This window comes from Hyla sarda, chromosome 2 (assembly GCF_029499605.1).
Source record: "Hyla sarda isolate aHylSar1 chromosome 2, aHylSar1.hap1, whole genome shotgun sequence".
Classification (NCBI taxonomy): domain Eukaryota; kingdom Metazoa; phylum Chordata; class Amphibia; order Anura; family Hylidae; genus Hyla; species Hyla sarda.
Genome location: NC_079190.1, coordinates 254,340,256 through 254,363,800, shown reverse-complemented (window position 1 = coordinate 254,363,800; position 23,545 = coordinate 254,340,256). Strand labels below are relative to the sequence as shown.

The following is a 23,545-nucleotide window of genomic DNA, read 5'->3' as shown; positions in this document are numbered from 1 at the left end:
GCAACCAAATATTAAGTTAAGGGTGCCAATAATTTAGTCCAGCACATTTTTGGGGTTTGGTGTGACATTATGTCCAATTTGCTTTTTTCCTCCCTTTTTTGGTTTAGTTCCAATACACACAAAGGGAATAAACATGTGTATAGCAAAACATGTGTTACTGCAATCCTTTTCTGTGAGAAATACTTCCTTTTCTAGAAAAATTTCAGGGGTGCCAACATTTACAGCCATGACTATATATAGAGGGAGATTGATCAAAACCTGTCCAGAGGAAAAGTTGCCCAGTTGCCCATAGCAACCAATCAGATTGTCTCATTCATTTTTAACATGGCCTCTGAAAAATTAAAGAAGTGATCTCACCTGTTGCTATGGGCTACTTTTCCTCTGCACTGGTTTTGATAAATCTCCCCCATATGCTTCAATATAAATCTCTGAATCACAGGGTCAAAGAATCACGACTTGTAATGTACAGTGTCCATTTTAGGACATCATCAGTTGTCAGCCATACCGCCGTCCTCCGTCAGGCAAAACAGAATCCCGCCTCCTCCCTCAGACCAATCTCTGTCAGGCGTCAGCCGTAACTCCCTCCTTTGTCATCCTAAAGTCTCTCATCCAAAACTCTGTCATCCTAAAGTCTCTCATCCAAAACTCCATCATCCTAAAGTCTTTCATCCAAAACTTCGTCATCCCTCAGACAAAAAAACCTTTGTCATCCTAAAATCTCTCATCCAAAACTCCGTCATCCCTCAGACGAAAAACTTTCCTGCCATGTAGCAGAGCCGAGTCAGTGTCAGTTCTCTGCTATACGTGTTCTGCTGTACATGCTATTCAATGTCGGCTCTGCTATACAGTGCTGTGCAGCACCGACTCTGCTATGCGTCAGGAAGTTGCGTCTAAGGAAGAATCGTCTGAGGCATGACGGCATCTGGATGAGGGACTTTCTGATGAGGGAGTTGTGGCTGAAGGATGACAGCAATTGGTCTGAGGGAGGAGGCGGATGCCGTTTCGCCGGACGGAGTTGCGGCTGACGACTGATGGCGGTTGGTCCGAGGGAGGAGGCGGGACGCTGTTTTGCCTGAAGGAGGACGGAGGTATGGCTGACTGACTACGATTGGTCCGAGGGAGGAGGCGGGACGCTGTTTTGCCTGAAGGAGGACGGAGGTATGGCTGACTGACTACGATTGGTCCGAGGGAGGACGCTGTTGTGCCTGAAGGAGGACAGAGGTACGGCTGACTGACTACGATTAGTCCGAGGCGGGACGCTGTTTTGCCTGAAGGAGGACAGAGGTACGGCTGACTGACTACGATTAGTCCGAGGCGGGACGCTGTTTTGCCTGAAGGAGGACAGAGGTACGGCTGACTGACTACGATTAGTCCGAGGCGGGACGCTGTTTTGCCTGAAGGAGGACGCTGTTGTGCCTGGAGGACTGAGGTATGGCTGACGACTGACGATGTACTACAATGGACACCATAGTAATGAGAAAAATTGGGGGAAAACGACATAAAAACTGAATCACACAGGACAAAATATAAGGGACATAAAAACGCTAGCCAAAAAGTATATGTGAAGAAAGTTTATTTGGTGTTCTAGTGGTAGCCATTTGTCTGGGCTTGCTTTCAGTAATCGCACCGACCAGCACTAAGCCTGTACTTTGTCTACAGTGGCAGATAACAGCGATTAACACCGCATTATTATGACGTAGCAAGTTGTGATCAATTTTTTTTAGGTTAGCTCTTGACTTTCTAGAATCTAGAACAACTTTAGGCAGCGTTACCATGGAAAAAGCGCGCACATGCCTGTCAATCATCTTTTCTCCAGTTACTATTGGTTAGCAGATCTACCTATAGTAGGCGGGTCTAGTTTTGAACGCGCAGGCGCATAACTTCTATGGCGGGTGGGGGCGTGGATTCCCTCATCTTGTCTCCGCCATCTTGTTTCGGTTCCCGCCGACCCCTCCCCCTCGTCTCCCGGAGCGCGCACGAAAGGTAAACGAAATCCCCCGTTAGTCACGTGCCCTGACCCCCAGCTGTACGAGTGGATCGTGAACCATTGCTCTGAGCGCTCCATCAGACGGGAGGACATTCGGGCGCCCTGTGAGTTAGCTGCACGGTGAGTTCGTCTTTTGTGTGCGGGGTGCAGGGTCGGCGCCGGTTGTGGACGTTGAGAAAGTCAATGCATGAACTTTACGGCACGAACCGGTGACAGGCCGCACTCCCCGCCTCAGGCCCTGCTCATTGGTGGAGGCCGCGGCCTGGTCGGTGTGATTGGTCGGTTAGTCCGGAAACCAGCTTGTTTAGGAGGGGAAGAGCAAGAATCGGTGTGATACATGGCGACCGCTAGTCAACGAGTGTGATTACCGGAGAACGGCCGGGGGTGCATAATAGGGGCACGACTGTGATGTTCTGGAGGGGAGTGGGGTAGTATGAAGGGATTCATCAATACAGTAAGGAGAGGGGACAGGACTGGAGTATGGAGGGGTACATCACCACAGTAAGGAGAGGGGGACAGAACTGGAGTATGGAGGGGTTCATCACCACAGTAAGGAGAGGGGGGCAGAACTGGAGTATGGAGGGTACATCACCACAGTAAGGAGAGGGGACAGAACTGGAATATGGAGGGTACATCACCACAGTAAGGAGAGGGGACAGAACTGGAGTATGGAGGGTACATCACCACAGTAAGGAGAGGGGACAGAACTGGAGTATGGAGGGGTTCATCACCACAGTAAGGAGAGGGGGGCAGAACTGGAGTATGGAGGGGTACATCACCACAGTAAGGAGAGGGGACAGAACTGGAGTATGGAGGGGTACATCACCACAGTAAGGAGAGGGGACAGAACTGGAGTATGGAGGGTACATCACCACAGTAAGGAGAGGGGACAGAACTGGAGTATGGAGGGTACATCACCACAGTAAGGAGAGGGGACAGAACTGGAATATGGAGGGTACATCACCACAGTAAGGAGAGGGGACAGAACTGGAGTATGGAGGGTACATCACCACAGTAAGGAGAGGGGACAGAACTGGAGTATGGAGGGTACATCACCACAGTAAGGAGAGGGGACAGGACTGGAGTATGGAGGGTACATCACCACAGTAAGGAGAGGGGACAGAACTGGAGTATGGAGGGTACATCACCACAGTAAGGAGAGGGGACAGAACTGGAGTATGGAGGGGTACATCACCACAGTAAGGAGAGGGGGCAGAACTGGAGTATGGAGGGGTACATCACCACAGTAAGTAGGGGGCAGAACTGAAGTATGGAGGGGTACATCACCACAGTAAGGAGAGGGGACAGAACTGGAGCATGGAGGGGTACATCACCACAGTAAGGAGAGGGGACAGGACTGGAGTATGGAGGGGTACATCACCAGAGTAAGGAGAGGAGACAGAACTGGAGTATGGAGGGGTAAATCACCACAGTAAGGAGAGGGGACAGAACTGGAGTATGGAGGGGTACATCACCACAGTAAGGAGAGGGGACAGAACTGGAGTATGGAGGGGTACATCACCACAGTAAGGAGAGGGGGCAGAACTGGAGTATGGAGGGGTACATCACCACAGTAAGGAGAGGGGGACAGAACTGGAGTATGGAGGGTACATCACCACAGTAAGGAGAGGGGACAGAACTGGAATATGGAGGGTACATCACCACAGTAAGGAGAGGGGGACAGGACTGGAATATGGAGGGATTCATCACCACAGTAAGGAGAGGGGACAGGACTGGAGTATGGAGGGTACATCACCACAGTAAGGAGAGGGGACAGAACTGGAGTATGGAGGGATTCATCACCACAGTAAGGAGAGGGGACAGGACTGGAGTATGGAGGGGTACATCACCACAGTAAGGAGAGGGGACAGAACTGGAGTATGGAGGGGTACATCACCACAGTAAGGAGAGGAGACAGAACTGGAGTATGGAGGGGTACATCACCACAGTAAGGAGAGGGGACAGAACTGGAGTATGGAGGGTACATCACCACAGTAAGGAGAGGGGACAGAACTGGAGTATGGAGGGTACATCACCACAGTAAGGAGAGGGGACAGAACTGGAGTATGGAGGGGTTCATCACCACAGTAAGGAGAGGGGGGCAGAACTGGAGTATGGAGGGGTACATCACCACAGTAAGGAGAGGGGACAGAACTGGAGTATGGAGGGGTACATCACCACAGTAAGGAGAGGGGACAGAACTGGAGTATGGAGGGTACATCACCACAGTAAGGAGAGGGGACAGAACTGGAGTATGGAGGGTACATCACCACAGTAAGGAGAGGGGACAGAACTGGAATATGGAGGGTACATCACCACAGTAAGGAGAGGGGGACAGGACTGGAATATGGAGGGATTCATCACCACAGTAAGGAGAGGGGACAGGACTGGAGTATGGAGGGTACATCACCACAGTAAGGAGAGGGGACAGAACTGGAGTATGGAGGGGTACATCACCACAGTAAGGAGAGGGGACAGAACTGGAGTATGGAGGGGTACATCACCACAGAAAGGAGAGGGGACAGAACTGGAGTATGGAGGGGTACATCACCACAGAAAGGAGAGGGGACAGAACTGGAGTATGGAGGGTACATCACCACAGTAAGGAGAGAGGGCAGAACTGGAATATGGAGGGGTAAATCACCACAGTAAGGAGAGGGGACAGAACTGGAGTATGGAGGGGTACATCACCACAGAAAGGAGAGGGGACAGAACTGGAGTATGGAGGGTACATCACCACAGTAAGGAGAGGAGACAGAACTGGAGTATGGAGGGGTACATCACCACAGTAAGGAGAGGGGGACAGAACTGGAGTATGGAGGGTACATCACCACAGTAAGGAGGGGGGGGGCAGAACTGGAGTATGGAGGGGTACATCACCACAGTAAGGAGAGGGGGCAGAACTGGAGTATGGAGGGGTACATCACCACAGTAAGGAGAGGGGACAGAACTGGAGTATGGAGGGGTACATCACCACAGTAAGGAGAGGGGGCAGAACTGGAGTATGGAGGGGTACATCACCACAGTAAGTAGGGGGCAGAACTGAAGTATGGAGGGGTACATCACCACAGTAAGGAGAGGGGACAGAACTGGAGCATGGAGGGGTACATCACCACAGTAAGGAGAGGGGACAGGACTGGAGTATGGAGGGGTACATCACCAGAGTAAGGAGAGGAGACAGAACTGGAGTATGGAGGGGTAAATCACCACAGTAAGGAGAGGGGACAGAACTGGAGTATGGAGGGGTACATCACCACAGTAAGGAGAGGGGACAGAACTGGAGTATGGAGGGGTACATCACCACAGTAAGGAGAGGGGGCAGAACTGGAGTATGGAGGGGTACATCACCACAGTAAGGAGAGGGGGACAGAACTGGAGTATGGAGGGTACATCACCACAGTAAGGAGAGGGGACAGAACTGGAATATGGAGGGTACATCACCACAGTAAGGAGAGGGGGACAGGACTGGAATATGGAGGGATTCATCACCACAGTAAGGAGAGGGGACAGGACTGGAGTATGGAGGGTACATCACCACAGTAAGGAGAGGGGACAGAACTGGAGTATGGAGGGATTCATCACCACAGTAAGGAGAGGGGACAGGACTGGAGTATGGAGGGGTACATCACCACAGTAAGGAGAGGGGACAGAACTGGAGTATGGAGGGGTACATCACCACAGTAAGGAGAGGAGACAGAACTGGAGTATGGAGGGGTACATCACCACAGTAAGGAGAGGGGACAGAACTGGAGTATGGAGGGTACATCACCACAGTAAGGAGGGGGGGGGGCAGAACTGGAGTATGGAGGGGTACATCACCACAGTAAGGAGAGGGGGCAGAACTGGAATATGGAGGGGTAAATCACCACAGTAAGGAGAGGGGACAGAACTGGAGTATGGAGGGGTACATCACCACAGAAAGGAGAGGGGACAGAACTGGAGTATGGAGGGGTACATCACCACAGAAAGGAGAGGGGACAGAACTGGAGTATGGAGGGTACATCACCACAGTAAGGAGAGAGGGCAGAACTGGAATATGGAGGGGTAAATCACCACAGTAAGGAGAGGGGACAGAACTGGAGTATGGAGGGGTACATCACCACAGAAAGGAGAGGGGACAGAACTGGAGTATGGAGGGTACATCACCACAGTAAGGAGAGGAGACAGAACTGGAGTATGGAGGGGTACATCACCACAGTAAGGAGAGGGGGACAGAACTGGAGTATGGAGGGTACATCACCACAGTAAGGAGGGGGGGGCAGAACTGGAGTATGGAGGGGTACATCACCACAGTAAGGAGAGGGGGCAGAACTGGAGTATGGAGGGGTACATCACCACAGTAAGGAGAGGGGACAGAACTGGAGTATGGAGGGGTACATCACCAGAGTAAGGAGAGGAGACAGAACTGGAGTATGGAGGGGTACATCACCACAGTAAGGAGAGGGGACAGAACTGGAGTATGGAGGGGTACATCACCACAGTAAGGAGAGGGGACAGAACTGGAGTATGGAGGGGTACATCACCACAGTATGAAGGGGTAGAACTGGAGTATGGAGGGGTACATCACCAGAGTAAGGAGAGAGGGCAGAACTGGAGTATGGAGGGGTACATCACCACAGTAAGGAGAGGGGACAGAACTGGAGTATGGAGGGATTCATCAATACAGTAAGGAGAGGGGACAGAACTGGAGTATGGAGGGGTACATCACCACAGTAAGGAGAGGGGGCAGAACTGGAGTATGGAGGGGTACATCACCACAGTAAGTAGGGGGCAGAACTGAAGTATGGAGGGGTACATCACCACAGTAAGGAGAGGGGACAGAACTGGAGCATGGAGGGGTACATCACCACAGTAAGGAGAGGGGACAGGACTGGAGCATGGAGGGGTACATCACCACAGTAAGGAGAGGGGACAGGACTGGAGTATGGAGGGGTACATCACCAGAGTAAGGAGAGGGGACAGGACTGGAGTATGGAGGGGTACATCACCAGAGTAAGGAGAGGAGACAGAACTGGAGTATGGAGGGGTACATCACCACAGTAAGGAGAGGGGACAGAACTGGAGTATGGAGGGGTACATCACCACAGTATGAAGGGGCAGAACTGGAGTATGGAGGGGTACATCACCACAGTAAGTAGGGGGCAGAACTGGAGTATGGAGGGGTACATCACCACAGTAAGGAGAGGGGACAGAACTGGAGTATGGAGGGTACATCACCACAGTAAGGAGAGGGGACAGAACTGGAGTATGGAGGGTACATCACCACAGTAAGGAGAGGGGACAGAACTGGAATATGGAGGGTACATCACCACAGTAAGGAGAGGGGACAGAACTGGAGTATGGAGGGTACATCACCACAGTAAGGAGAGGGGACAGAACTGGAGTATGGAGGGTACATCACCACAGTAAGGAGAGGGGACAGGACTGGAGTATGGAGGGTACATCACCACAGTAAGGAGAGGGGACAGAACTGGAGTATGGAGGGTACATCACCACAGTAAGGAGAGGGGACAGAACTGGAGTATGGAGGGGTACATCACCACAGTAAGGAGAGGGGGCAGAACTGGAGTATGGAGGGGTACATCACCACAGTAAGTAGGGGGCAGAACTGAAGTATGGAGGGGTACATCACCACAGTAAGGAGAGGGGACAGAACTGGAGCATGGAGGGGTACATCACCACAGTAAGGAGAGGGGACAGGACTGGAGTATGGAGGGGTACATCACCAGAGTAAGGAGAGGAGACAGAACTGGAGTATGGAGGGGTAAATCACCACAGTAAGGAGAGGGGACAGAACTGGAGTATGGAGGGGTACATCACCACAGTAAGGAGAGGGGACAGAACTGGAGTATGGAGGGGTACATCACCACAGTAAGGAGAGGGGGCAGAACTGGAGTATGGAGGGGTACATCACCACAGTAAGGAGAGGGGGACAGAACTGGAGTATGGAGGGTACATCACCACAGTAAGGAGAGGGGACAGAACTGGAATATGGAGGGTACATCACCACAGTAAGGAGAGGGGGACAGGACTGGAATATGGAGGGATTCATCACCACAGTAAGGAGAGGGGACAGGACTGGAGTATGGAGGGTACATCACCACAGTAAGGAGAGGGGACAGAACTGGAGTATGGAGGGATTCATCACCACAGTAAGGAGAGGGGACAGGACTGGAGTATGGAGGGGTACATCACCACAGTAAGGAGAGGGGACAGAACTGGAGTATGGAGGGGTACATCACCACAGTAAGGAGAGGAGACAGAACTGGAGTATGGAGGGGTACATCACCACAGTAAGGAGAGGGGACAGAACTGGAGTATGGAGGGTACATCACCACAGTAAGGAGAGGGGACAGAACTGGAGTATGGAGGGTACATCACCACAGTAAGGAGAGGGGACAGAACTGGAGTATGGAGGGGTTCATCACCACAGTAAGGAGAGGGGGGCAGAACTGGAGTATGGAGGGGTACATCACCACAGTAAGGAGAGGGGACAGAACTGGAGTATGGAGGGGTACATCACCACAGTAAGGAGAGGGGACAGAACTGGAGTATGGAGGGTACATCACCACAGTAAGGAGAGGGGACAGAACTGGAGTATGGAGGGTACATCACCACAGTAAGGAGAGGGGACAGAACTGGAATATGGAGGGTACATCACCACAGTAAGGAGAGGGGGACAGGACTGGAATATGGAGGGATTCATCACCACAGTAAGGAGAGGGGACAGGACTGGAGTATGGAGGGTACATCACCACAGTAAGGAGAGGGGACAGAACTGGAGTATGGAGGGGTACATCACCACAGTAAGGAGAGGGGACAGAACTGGAGTATGGAGGGGTACATCACCACAGAAAGGAGAGGGGACAGAACTGGAGTATGGAGGGGTACATCACCACAGAAAGGAGAGGGGACAGAACTGGAGTATGGAGGGTACATCACCACAGTAAGGAGAGAGGGCAGAACTGGAATATGGAGGGGTAAATCACCACAGTAAGGAGAGGGGACAGAACTGGAGTATGGAGGGGTACATCACCACAGAAAGGAGAGGGGACAGAACTGGAGTATGGAGGGTACATCACCACAGTAAGGAGAGGAGACAGAACTGGAGTATGGAGGGGTACATCACCACAGTAAGGAGAGGGGGACAGAACTGGAGTATGGAGGGTACATCACCACAGTAAGGAGGGGGGGGGCAGAACTGGAGTATGGAGGGGTACATCACCACAGTAAGGAGAGGGGGCAGAACTGGAGTATGGAGGGGTACATCACCACAGTAAGGAGAGGGGACAGAACTGGAGTATGGAGGGGTACATCACCACAGTAAGGAGAGGGGGCAGAACTGGAGTATGGAGGGGTACATCACCACAGTAAGTAGGGGGCAGAACTGAAGTATGGAGGGGTACATCACCACAGTAAGGAGAGGGGACAGAACTGGAGCATGGAGGGGTACATCACCACAGTAAGGAGAGGGGACAGGACTGGAGTATGGAGGGGTACATCACCAGAGTAAGGAGAGGAGACAGAACTGGAGTATGGAGGGGTAAATCACCACAGTAAGGAGAGGGGACAGAACTGGAGTATGGAGGGGTACATCACCACAGTAAGGAGAGGGGACAGAACTGGAGTATGGAGGGGTACATCACCACAGTAAGGAGAGGGGGCAGAACTGGAGTATGGAGGGGTACATCACCACAGTAAGGAGAGGGGGACAGAACTGGAGTATGGAGGGTACATCACCACAGTAAGGAGAGGGGACAGAACTGGAATATGGAGGGTACATCACCACAGTAAGGAGAGGGGGACAGGACTGGAATATGGAGGGATTCATCACCACAGTAAGGAGAGGGGACAGGACTGGAGTATGGAGGGTACATCACCACAGTAAGGAGAGGGGACAGAACTGGAGTATGGAGGGATTCATCACCACAGTAAGGAGAGGGGACAGGACTGGAGTATGGAGGGGTACATCACCACAGTAAGGAGAGGGGACAGAACTGGAGTATGGAGGGGTACATCACCACAGTAAGGAGAGGAGACAGAACTGGAGTATGGAGGGGTACATCACCACAGTAAGGAGAGGGGACAGAACTGGAGTATGGAGGGTACATCACCACAGTAAGGAGGGGGGGGGGCAGAACTGGAGTATGGAGGGGTACATCACCACAGTAAGGAGAGGGGGCAGAACTGGAATATGGAGGGGTAAATCACCACAGTAAGGAGAGGGGACAGAACTGGAGTATGGAGGGGTACATCACCACAGAAAGGAGAGGGGACAGAACTGGAGTATGGAGGGGTACATCACCACAGAAAGGAGAGGGGACAGAACTGGAGTATGGAGGGTACATCACCACAGTAAGGAGAGAGGGCAGAACTGGAATATGGAGGGGTAAATCACCACAGTAAGGAGAGGGGACAGAACTGGAGTATGGAGGGGTACATCACCACAGAAAGGAGAGGGGACAGAACTGGAGTATGGAGGGTACATCACCACAGTAAGGAGAGGAGACAGAACTGGAGTATGGAGGGGTACATCACCACAGTAAGGAGAGGGGGACAGAACTGGAGTATGGAGGGTACATCACCACAGTAAGGAGGGGGGGGCAGAACTGGAGTATGGAGGGGTACATCACCACAGTAAGGAGAGGGGGCAGAACTGGAGTATGGAGGGGTACATCACCACAGTAAGGAGAGGGGACAGAACTGGAGTATGGAGGGGTACATCACCAGAGTAAGGAGAGGAGACAGAACTGGAGTATGGAGGGGTACATCACCACAGTAAGGAGAGGGGACAGAACTGGAGTATGGAGGGGTACATCACCACAGTAAGGAGAGGGGACAGAACTGGAGTATGGAGGGGTACATCACCACAGTATGAAGGGGTAGAACTGGAGTATGGAGGGGTACATCACCAGAGTAAGGAGAGAGGGCAGAACTGGAGTATGGAGGGGTACATCACCACAGTAAGGAGAGGGGACAGAACTGGAGTATGGAGGGATTCATCAATACAGTAAGGAGAGGGGACAGAACTGGAGTATGGAGGGGTACATCACCACAGTAAGGAGAGGGGGCAGAACTGGAGTATGGAGGGGTACATCACCACAGTAAGTAGGGGGCAGAACTGAAGTATGGAGGGGTACATCACCACAGTAAGGAGAGGGGACAGAACTGGAGCATGGAGGGGTACATCACCACAGTAAGGAGAGGGGACAGGACTGGAGCATGGAGGGGTACATCACCACAGTAAGGAGAGGGGACAGGACTGGAGTATGGAGGGGTACATCACCAGAGTAAGGAGAGGGGACAGGACTGGAGTATGGAGGGGTACATCACCAGAGTAAGGAGAGGAGACAGAACTGGAGTATGGAGGGGTACATCACCACAGTAAGGAGAGGGGACAGAACTGGAGTATGGAGGGGTACATCACCACAGTATGAAGGGGCAGAACTGGAGTATGGAGGGGTACATCACCACAGTAAGTAGGGGGCAGAACTGGAGTATGGAGGGGTACATCACCACAGTAAGGAGAGGGGACAGAACTGGAGTATGGAGGGGTACATCACCACAGTAAGGAGAGGGGGCAGAACTGGAGTATGGAGGGGTACATCACCACAGTAAGGAGAGGGGACAGAACTGGAGTATGGAGGGTACATCACCACAGTAAGGAGAGGGGACAGAACTGGAGTATGGAGGGGTATTTCACCACAGTAAGGAGAGGGGACAGAACTGGAGTATGGAGGGGTACATCACCACAGTAAGGAGAGGGGGCAGAACTGGAGTATGGAGGGGTACATCACCACAGTAAGTAGGGGGCAGAACTGAAGTATGGAGGGGTACATCACCACAGTAAGGAGGGGACAGAACTGGAGTATGGAGGGGTATTTCACCACAGTAAGGAGAGGGGACAGAACTGGAGTATGGAGGGGTACATCACCACAGTAAGGAGAGGGGACAGAACTGGAGTATGGAGGGGTACATCACCACAGTAAGGAGAGGGGGCAGAACTGGAGTATGGAGGGGTACATCACCACAGTAAGTAGGGGGCAGAACTGGAGTATGGAGGGGTATTTCACCACAGTAAGGAGAGGGGACAGAACTGGAGTATGGAGGGGTACATCGCCACAGTAAGGAGAGGGGGCAGAACTGGAGTATGGAGGGGTACATCACCAGAGTTGGAGGGGCTGCAGTGGTTTATGGAGAATGTATCATCAGAGTGAAGAGGGGGACCTCACCGGTGTATGGAGGGAGTGTGCAACCATAGTATTGGGCGGTACAGTCTTGCTTTTTAGAGGGGGTGCATCAGAAGTGCATGAAGATGGGAACAGCATTGGGGGGGGGGGTTGCAACACCAGACTGAGACTACTGGTTCCAGCGCTCACCTAGAGAATGCTTGGAGGGGGTGTCAATCCCTCTCTGTGCAAAGGGAGACTTTGGCACCGATCTGGAGATCACAGGGGTCCCAACTTTCGACTCCTGCGATCAGATATTTATCCCCTGCCCTGAAAGTGTTGTATAGAAAAACCGGTGAAAATGATTAGTTGCTGAATTGAACACCGGTGTGTGGATGGAATCATTGATATGTAGTGTGCCTAGTGGTGACGGATGTATTTATGGTACTGTGCTTGCCTATAGCTGAAAAATGTATATGTGGTACAGTATACGCCTCCTGTGCCTGTAGGTGAAAGATGTGTTGATTGTACAGTTTAGGGCATGATCAGTGTAGACATTAAAGTGGGTGAGCACAGTATACTTTCAGGTTCTATTCACATGTACTGTATACTGCACAGGATTTAAATCTGCAGATTTTAGGATGCAGAGTTCATTGTAAACAAAACACAGCTTGAAATCGTGCATCAAATATGCTCAGGATAATGTACGTGTGAATACAACCTAAATATGATAGTGTGTGCAACTTAAATACTTTAACCATTCACCATGTTTTACTGTACATTGGATGTAAATGTTGAGTGTTTCACGCCGTGTACCTCTAGCATATGTCACTGATCATACTTCAGCTATTGTCTACAATGTTAAGGTGTATGTAGAGTGGTATGTTTATAGGAAAGTAAATACTGCTGTGCTTTGCAGTATAGTAACAGAACGTAGGGCGTATGGGTACTCCCATGCATGCTGGTAGTGAAGGACGCAGGGCGTACCTGTACCCCTGGTCCTGTTACTGCTGTTTTTAGCACACTTATGAGCGGAGTGTGCTTCATACGTAGTGGGTCCTGACTGCTATCAGCAGCCAGGACCCAGAATTAATGCTTGACATCGCAGCTTGGGCCAATGCCCGGCATTAACCCTTTAAACGCTGCGATCAAAGTTGATCGAGGCGTCTGAAACCGTGACTTCCCAATCAGCTGAGGAGACAATAGGAGGGCCCTTTTCTGCCTCCTCGCCATCCAATCAGTGCTCTAATGTCCCCAGCCAGCAGCAGAGCACCAATAACACTGATCAATGCTGTTCTATGGAGCAAGATTGATCAGTGTATACAATCTAAATATTGCATGTTATAGCCCCTCCAGCACTTCTGCTTCAGTCCCAGATGTGGTCTTTTTCCTACATCTGGGGGTCAACACACAAAGCTACAGCTCGGCTATTTGCCGGCCACAGAGATGTCCCACCTCGACCGGTGATAAGCTGAGCTCCAGTGTGACATGTCAACTCCCGGAAGCAGGAAAAAGACTGCATTGGGGACTGAAGCAGAACATCAGAGGACCTCATGTTACATATTACGGCTGCACGATTTGGGGGAAATTGCATTATTGCGATTATGGAGGTAAATATTGCGATTTAATAAATGGTAAAAATTTGCCTAATTCGAAATGGGGAGAAATTAGCCCAATTCCCCCTTTTTTTTGTGCCTGGTACAATAGTATAGGACCACACTAGGGCAATGGAGGAATGTTTTTATATATACGGTACGTATATATACCTATTTGTTTTAATAATGAGCAAAATTGGAATGTTGCTGAGAAACCAACTAACTACTCTAACCTAGTTTTTCAGTCTTTCATATTTGTGTTCTCCCACATCACATGTTAATGGTTGCTTACTTCTCAGTCTGGCTGACTAGTAAAGTTTTTTTTTTTTTTTTTCTTTTTCTCCTTTCAGTAAAATAGTCAAACCAATATCCAGCATTTGGAAAAATTTCCAAAGTGCAATTTCTGCTCATAACAAAGCTGCAGTTTGCAAATACTGTGAGAATAAATATTCTTTTCCAAATGCTACAAGGATGAAACACATCCGTGCTTGTCACAAGTGTCCTAAAGACATTAAATACTTTGACATTAATGATATGAGCCATAGCAATGAAAGTTCAAGTAGCTTTTTCCCTTCAAAATTTAACCCCTTAAAACCGAGAGAGATCATCCTAAAGGATAGGAGCGAGGTGGCAGGGGTGCCACCACCTATCCCCTGTGATTTGCCAGTCAGGACTGATTGACCATTCGCAGGAGGGGGGGGGTTAAAGTGGAGATCCCCTGCTCTGCCTGCCCCTGGGAGTCAGGGCAGAGCAAGGGAAAGATGGCAGACGGTTACCAGCCTCTGTGGAAGAGCGGAGCAGTGGCAGCAGAATGCAGGTGGTGTAGACAGAGGCAGCAGTGAAGATCTGGTAAGTGATCTTCACTGCTGCCTTGCAGTTTCACAACTACATCTCCCAGCATGCCCTGACAACCAAAGGCTGTATAGGCATGCTGGGTTTTGTAGTTTTGCAACATCTGGAGGGCTACAGTTTGAACACCACTGTATAGTGGTCTCCAAACTGTGCACTTCCAGATGTTGCAAAACTAAAACTCCCAGCATGCCCAGACAGTCCAGGCATGCTGAGCATTGTAGTTCTGCAACCTCTGGCCCTTCAGATGTTGCTGAACAACAACTCCCAGCATGCCTGGACAGTCTCAGCAGGGCACAGTTTGGAGACCATTATACAGTGGTGTTCAAACTGTAGCACTCCGTATGTTGCAAAACTAAAACTCCCAACATCTGGAGGGCCACAGTAAAGACCACTACCCAGTGGTCTTCAAACTGTTCTCCAGTTATTGCAAAACTACAACTCCCAGCATGCCCTTCGGCTGTCCGGGCATGCTGGGTGTTGTAGTTTTGCAACAACTGGAGGCACACTGATTGGGAAACACTGTTTCCTAACTCAGTTTTTCCCACCCGTGTGCCTCCAGCTGTTGCAAAACAACTCCCAGCATGCACTGGCAGACCATGCATGCTGGGAGTTGTAGTTTTGCAACAGCTGGAGGTACACTGATGCGGAAACACCCTGGTTCCCAACCTGTGTGCCTCCAGCTGTTGCATAACTGTTTTGCAACAGCTGAAGGTTTGCACCCATGTACAGGGTACACTCACACAGGCAGGGGTTTATAGAGAGTATCCCGGGTTACGATTGAACTGTGGCAGATGAAACTCTCAGCGGGAAACTCTCTGTAAACCCCCCGCCCGTATGAATGTACCCTAAAAACACTACATTAAAGGGTAAAGAAACACTACATATACACACCCTTACACTGTCCCCCCCCCCCCCCCACCAAATAAAAATTAAAAACGTCTCATATGACACTTTCCAAAACAGCTGATGCAAAAATTACTCCCAGTATTGCCAGACAGCCATTGAGTATTCAGAGTTTTGCAACAGTTGGAGGAACCTTGTTTGGCAAACTCTGCCGGACAGTATTTTGGGTGGAGGAGGCAAGCGCCATGCTTGCATCTGGGTCCATCCCTATGCAAATCCCTAAAGGAGTAGTCCGGCGTGCACTTTTTTCATTTTATCCCGCCCGGGCTGCAAAATAAAAGAAAACACACTTTCTCTTACCTGTCAACGAGCCCCCGGAGCTCCGGTACAGGTGTTCGGTCCCCGGGCTGTATTCTTCTTACTTCCTGTTAGCCCGGCACACGGAGCTTCAGCCTATCGCCGGCCGCAGCGATGTCCCGCCTCGGCTGGTGATAGGCTGAAGCTCCGTGTGACGTGCTGGGCTAACAGGAAGTAAGAAGAATACAGCCCAGGGACCGAACACTTGTACCGGAGCTCCGGGGGCTCGTTGACAGGTAAGAGAAAGTGTGTTTTCTTTTATTTTGCAGCCCGGACGGGATAAAAGGAAAAAGTGCGCGCCGGAGACTACTCCTTAGGTTAGGCCTCAAATGCGCATGGCGCTCTCTCACTCAGGAGCCCTGTTGTATGTCAAGGCAACAGTTTAGTCACATATGGGGTATTTCCGTACTCGGGAGAAATTGTGCCACAAATTTTGGAGGGCTTTTACCCCTTTATGGAAAGGTAAAGTTGGGGTCTACACCAGAATGTTGTTGTAAAAAAAAAAAAAAAAAAATTTACAATAACATGCTGTTGTTGCCCCATACTTTTCATTTTCACAAGAGGTAAAAGGAAAAAAGACCCCAATATTTGTAACACAATTTCTCCTGAGTACGGAAATACCCCATTTGTGGGCGTAAAATGCTCTGCGGGCGCACAACAGGGCTCAGGAGTGAGAGCGCACTATGTACATTTGAGGCCTAAATTGGTGATTTGCACAGGGGTGGCTGATTTTACAGCGGTTCTGACATAAACGCAAAAAAATACCCACTTGTGACTCCTTTTTGGAAACTACACCCCTCACGGAATGTAAGAAGGGGTATAGTGAGCCTTAAAACCCCACAGGTGTTTGACGAATTTTCGTTGAAGTTGGATGTGAAAATGCTGGTGTCACCTTTTATGTTTTTAATTTTCCCAAGGGAAAATAGGAAACCCCCCCCCCCCAAAGTTTGTAACCCCATTTCTTCAGAGTATGGAAATACCCCATATGTGGACGTAAAGTGCTCTGCGGGTGAACTACAGGGCTCAGAAGAGGAGCGCCTTCGGGCTTGGAAATTTATTTGATATGTCTTCAAAGAGAGCTTCAAAGTTAGAAAAATTGTCAAATTTTTCACCAAGAAATGATGCAAGTATCGACGAAAATTTACCAATAACATACAGTAGAATGTCACAAAAACAGTCCCGGAATCAGAATGATTATGCATTAATAACTCTGGGATGCTTTTCCTAAAGTGACAGTGGTCAGATGTGCAAGAAATGCTCTGGTCCTTAAGGTGAAAATGGACTTGGTCCTTAAGGGGTTAATCATTTCCCACTTTAACCTCTTATGGACCCAGGACGTATGGGTACGTCGTGGGTCCCGGTCCTGCGATATATCCCGGGGTCACCGCATCATATAGCGGTGGGCCCGGCATCATAGTGAAACCGGGACCCGCCTCTAATAGCGCGCGGCACTGATCGTGCGCTATTAACCCTTTAGCCGCGCGCTCAAAGCTGAGCCGTGCGGCTAAAAACGAAAGTTGCCGGTTAGCTCAGGGAGCTGTTCGGGATCGCCGCGGTATAATAGCGGCATCCCAAACAGCTGTAGCACAGGAGGAGGTCTTCTTACCTTCTCCTGCGCTGTCCGATCACCTAAAGAATGAATGCTTCAAGCCTGGGATCCACGCTTGAGCATTCAATCGCCAAAAACACTGATCCATTCCTATGGAGATGGATCAATCAGTGTAAAAGATCAGTAAATGCAATGTTATAGCCCCCTATAGGAGCTATAATATTGCATAAGAAAAGTGTAAAAAAATCATTAACCCTTTCAATTATCCCTTCCCCTAATAAAAGTTTGAATCACCCGGCATTTCCAAGAATAAAAAAAACAGTGTAAATAAAAATGAACATATGAGCGGTGGTATCGCCGCGTGCGGAAATGTCCGAATTATAAAAATATACCGCTTTTTAAACCGTGCGTTAAATGGCGTACGCGCAAAAAAAATCCAAAGTCCAAAATAGCGCATTTTTTATCACTTTTTATACCACAAAAAAGTGATCAAAAAGTCTGATCAGAACAAAAATGGTACCGCTAATGGTACACCAGGATTGGTGGCCTCTCCCTGAGGTAAATACTCATCACCTTTAGCTGCTCTCAGGCCTCTTACCTCAGCCAAGCCAGATCACCCTGCTCTGTACTGAGTGGCAAACGCCACAAAACGGCTGTCTGCAGATGGGTAGAAACTTCCCTTTTGGGGAATACCTGTATGGGGAGAAAAAAAGAGAGACCAGAGAGGGCGCCTCGTGTGATACCGTTGGGTGGTTGAGGGAAAAGGAAGGGAAGTAGGTGCGGGGCTTGCAGGCCCCTTAGGTAGTAACTGCTCACCTTAGAGCAAGTATTAAACTTGCATATCAACCCAATGCACGGGTTACAAAATAGCCGGAGCCGCTGCTGAGCCTGAGGTTACAGGTGAGGTAAAAACCGTCTCCTGGAGAGAGTAGGTGATCATAAAAGAGCAAAAAAGACCTCGCAAATGGCGCTGCTGGTTCCGTGGAGATGTAGGAATAAACCAAAATCCAAGTTGGAATATTGTAAAAGCTTGTGGATTTTATTGCAAATGAATAAAACCAATAAAAGCAATGGCAATAAAAGAGTGATACAAGTTAAGATTACGCGTTTCGGGGGAGCCACCCCCTTCTTCAGATCAGTATGCAGACTATACAAACAGAGATTCTATAAATACTGGAAAAAAGGGCGCCAAAGAACTCAACACAGTAAAAATCTTCAACCTCTCCAAATACACACCCAATGATGTTGAACACAGCGTTCTGGCTAAAGGATTATCTTTTTGCCCCACGTCCAAATCCAATAACTTTGACCTCTTTCTTGATCTTAATTCTTTCATACGAAAACTCACAATTAAAAGGTTTTTTAGCCTCAAAGACTCGAGTGGGGTCTCCCCCACCACTAATATAGGCGTCTCTGAACCTCCCGTTCTTGTACCACCTTCCATCACCACGGGCTTGCGTCCTAAATCTAACTTTTATCCTCTCCATGCAAAAGGGAGCTTCATAGATGCATTCTCTTCCCTGGTACAATCGGACTTTGACAACCTCACTAAGAAGTCTACACAGTACAACCGTAACTCCAAATACAATCTGACAGCAGCAGAAAGATCCGCCATTAAATCCCTGTCAGATAACCAACACATTACCATTCGTCCAGCCGATAAAGGCGGAGGAATAGTACTCCTTGACAGAGATGACTACATTGTCGAGGCCACCAGACTACTATCCGATACTGCCTACTATTCTCCCATATCCCACAATCCGACCAAGGCCTTCCAGGAGGAACTCACCACTCTGGTCAATTCAGGCCTATCGCGAGGAGTATTAACAAAATCCGAAAGGGATTATATTCTCATCACAGAACCTGCTCTTCCGCTATTCTATTACCTCCCAAAAATTCATAAAAACATCACTAACCCACCTGGTCGACCAATCATCTCTGGCATTAATTCCATTTCATCGAACCTTTTCTCACTATATAGACTTACTCCTGCAGAGCCATGTTACCACCCTCAAATCTCATCTGAAAGACACCACAGACTTCATTAAATCAATCCTGGAAATTGAATGGAAACCGGAATATCTGCTTGTTACCCTGGACATCACTTCATTATACACCGTTATCAAACATGAAGCAGGAATTAAGGCAGTCTCCCATTTCATCTCCAAAGACCCATCCATGCCCTCGGCCCAAGTGGACTTCATTCTACAAGGACTCCACTTCATCCTGACGCACAACTACTTTGAGTTTTTGGGTCAGCTATACATACAGCACACCGGGACCGCTATGGGGTCCAAAGTGGCACCCAGTTTCGCGAATCTGTTCGTGGGACTCTTCGAGGAAATCTTTGTGTACCCTCATCATCTTTTCTCTAATTGCATCTTTTATAGGCGCTACATAGACGATATTTTTATTATCTGGAAAGGAGACAGATCTAGTCTAAACAACTTCATCACTCATCTAAATTCCAATGACTGGTCACTCCACTTCACCCAATCCGTTTACAGCAATAATGCAGAATTCCTGGTTTGTACTGGTTTCCCACGATGGTCATTCACTTTACACCAAGACCTTCTTCAAACCAGTAGATAGCAACAGCTATCTTGGCTTTGATAGTGGCCATTTTAAGAAATGGCTCACTAATGTACCATATGGACAGTTTAAGAGGATCAGAAGGAACTGCACAAAAAACAGTGACTTTATATCACAAAGTAACATTCTAAAGGCCCGGTTCAAGGCAAAGGGCTATCCCAGATCGTTGGTGCAGTCCTCCTATAATAGGGCTCTCTCCCTCAGTCAAAATTCCTGCTTACTCCCCAAACCTGAACCAATAAATACTACCACGGAACGTACTTCCAACTTTATCACCACATACAGCCAAGAACATTATGCTATCAGGAAAATCCTCACCAAACACTGGCCAGTCCTACTGCAGGATCCCTACCTAAGAAGCAATCTTCCATCCAAACCTCCGCTTACCTTCCGTAGAGCCCGGACACTACGGAATATCATCGCTCCCAGTAAACTCAAAACCACGATACTGCGCAATAACCCTTCCATTTTTCCCACGTTAACAGGAAGCTTCAAGTGTGGTCTTCCACGATGCAAGTGCTGTTCACACATTGCACACAACTGCGAATCATTTTCCTCCTCCGTTACCAAAGAAACCTTTAACATCAAATCATTCCTCAACTGTGGCTCCCGGTATGTCATTTACCTCTTACAGTGCTCCTGCAAACAGCAATACGTGGGTAGGACCATAAGGTGCTTTAGGGAACGCCTGAATAAGCACCGCAGCAACACCACACGCGGCTACCTACTCCACAGTGTTTCGCGTCACCTCACTGAGCACCACCAGGGTGATTTCAGCAATATTAAGGCTACCCCCATAGAACACATCAATAAGGATGTCAACCAACGATACAACACCCTCAGAAGACGTGAGAACTTTTGGATTCATACCCTGGGCACCATCTCACCAGGGGGTCTCAATGAAATGATTGAATGTAACCTTTAACCCTCGAACGCATCCATCAGATTAATCAACTCTGATCCGCCTGTATTTACCACTAATTTTACTTTAATCACCCCATCCACCATAAATTCTACACAAACCCCAATATACCATTCATTTCATTCTATTCTACATATTCACATGCATGTTGTGGTAAATGTGCATTATCACCCTTATGCACATGAACACACTCTCACATGTACACTGCTACTCAAATGTGTATGGTTTCACTCACATACATGCACAGTAGTACATTGGTCCAGCTCCACACATATGCATATGCTCACTTGCATCTCTTGCGATGCATGTGCATTGTCACTCATATGTGTTATTATACAACTATTAAGTACAGCTGTCCTGCTATATGGCTGCCAAACATATGCCCACACATGTCTTTCGTGACACATGTGCATTACTACCCGTATGCTCATGTATATACACATATAATTCCTTACCCACTCTACATCTCCTCGGCTGGATCTCGTGCCCCCCCCCCCCCCCCAATGTGTATATATATACATATGTGTATGTATGTATGTATATATATATATATATATATATATTTATTTAAGCTACCTGAACTAGGACCCCCACTCCAGTAGCTGTCACCCATTATGTACATGCCATGTACCTCCACCCCATGTCCACAGTACCCAGGTATGACTACTAGCCCATCTTCCCAATATTTGTCATCACATTCTCCTATTTTCTTTTTTAGTCCTCTCATGCTCCGTATCCCCCCATCCCCCTGTATCATGCATCACTCTCCCCTAAATAACACACTTCATTCTTATCTAAATCAATTTAATCATTTCTGGATATCCTCTTCCATCCCCCTGCAGTTCTCGCCAGCTTACACAGAGCTACACACTGTTAGATGCAGCGCACGGAGCTGTCAGCATACCACTGACAGCTCTCCGGGATCACTGCTTCCTGATTGGCCGCACTAGCCACGTGGCGCACGCACCTTAGCAACGCGTCCGTGGCAACTCCCCCCTGACGCGCGCCCTCGCATTACACATCACGGCCGCTGTCAGAGCTGTTCTGGCTCACATCTGGACCCCGGATGTTTTCATCTGAGGTCCGGATGTGTGGCCTGATACTGCCAGACATCGGCAGCCTCATCTTTGAGCCACACACTGAATTCCCTGTCTTAATAACATTTGGTCCCCACTGTTACCTATATAAGATGTACATTTTTTGATTACATTCGGTTTCTGTGGTTTTTCCTAATTTTTCCTATTGTTTCACATGTATGTAATTTGCATAACTCCGCCCCCTAATGTACCTGGCACCCTTTTTTCCAGTATTTATAGAATCTCTGTTTGTATAGTCTGCATACTGATCTGAAGAAGGGGGTGGCTCCCCCGAAACGCGTAATCTTAACTTGTATCACTCTTTTATTGCTATTGCTTTTATTGGTTTTATTCATTTGCAATAAAATCCACAAGCTTTTACAATATTCCAACTTGGATTTTGGTTTATTCCTACATCTCCACGGAACCAGCAGCGCCATTTGCGAGGTCTTTTTTGCTCTTTTATGATCACCTACTTTTGGGGAGTAGTCTGGCTTGGCATGAATCCCGATCAGCTTTTTATATTCCTTAACAGGAGCCAAGCTGATACCAGGGAACATTACCTGAAAAGGTGACGTAATGAGCTGCTTTGCATATTCCCCTACCCAGAACGCCCGCGGAGTGCTAAATGGCCTTCTGAAACTCCGTTACACCAGGAGTGGTGGCCTCTCCCTGAGGTAAATACTCATCCCCTTTATATTTATATATATATATATATATATATATATATATATATATATATATATATAGTGTGTGTGTCAGAAGGGCAATTATAAACATACGTTTGTTTAAAAAGTTCTTAATAATTTTAGGCAGTATTGCATTGTTGCTAGGTCCTGATGCCTTCAGTATTTTGCCCATCTCTGCTCTGAATATGGCCACCTTTCATTTCAGCTTGTTGGCTAACACAGAAGTGCCTTTTTGTTGTAAGTTGCATGTGAAATGGTTGTCGCTGAAGTCAGGAATATAGTACTTTGAGAAATGGTCAGAAGAGAAAATATGTTGTCTTCTGGCTCATGCAAGAGGCTGCAAGGCAGTCTAGCAACCTGTCATACTACATTAGCATCTTCTGAATATAGAGAGCCTGCAGCATGCTTTTATTTGATGAGAAATAGCAAGCCACAATCTGTAATGTCAATCTGATGCCAGGAGCACTGCATCAAATCATGTGCAAATGTAGCCATGCAGGTTTTCCCACAAAAGACAGATACGGCTGGCCCGTTGGTTGTCTGATCGGTGAAAGCTTGAACACTGCCACCACAACCTATATGAGAATAGGAGTGCTTGTGCCCAGTGAAGAGATGGCTGTGTATGTACAGTCTCTACTATATAGCTAGGCCACTTCTCTTTTAGAAATCACAAGAACCCTATATTTATGGTAGCATTATCAGTGGTATTGTAGCATCTTCTTTAGTTTTTTTTTTGAGTCTTCTGGTATCAAGGATTTCCCAGTTTTTCTTCACACGGCTGTTGTCCCAGTCTAGATTTTGTCCGTTATTGCCTCCTAAACGGACCAATAAATTGATGGATGCAAACTGATGCAGGTTTTCATCCTATAATATCAGCCATCTGCAGACTGCTGCAGCCAGGACTACTACTACTC

At 48.6% G+C, this 23,545-nt stretch overlaps 1 protein-coding gene across 4 annotated transcripts in view; it reads left to right on the top strand.

The window, feature by feature from the left end:
• Window positions 1-1,896: 1,896 nt before the first annotated feature.
• The window catches only part of NFYC (nuclear transcription factor Y subunit gamma), a 59,760-nt gene continuing 38,111 nt past the window's right edge, over window positions 1,897-23,545 (top strand). Inside the window, exon 1 of one of the 4 annotated variants that reach the window (XM_056556987.1) lies at window positions 1,897-2,107. The gene's annotated coding sequence lies outside the window, so the exon portion shown is untranslated. Of the gene's footprint in view, window positions 2,108-2,133; window positions 2,372-12,146; window positions 12,544-23,545 lie in introns of those variants that run through there. The other 3 variants (XM_056556990.1, XM_056556991.1, XM_056556992.1) reach the window with 3 other exon arrangements.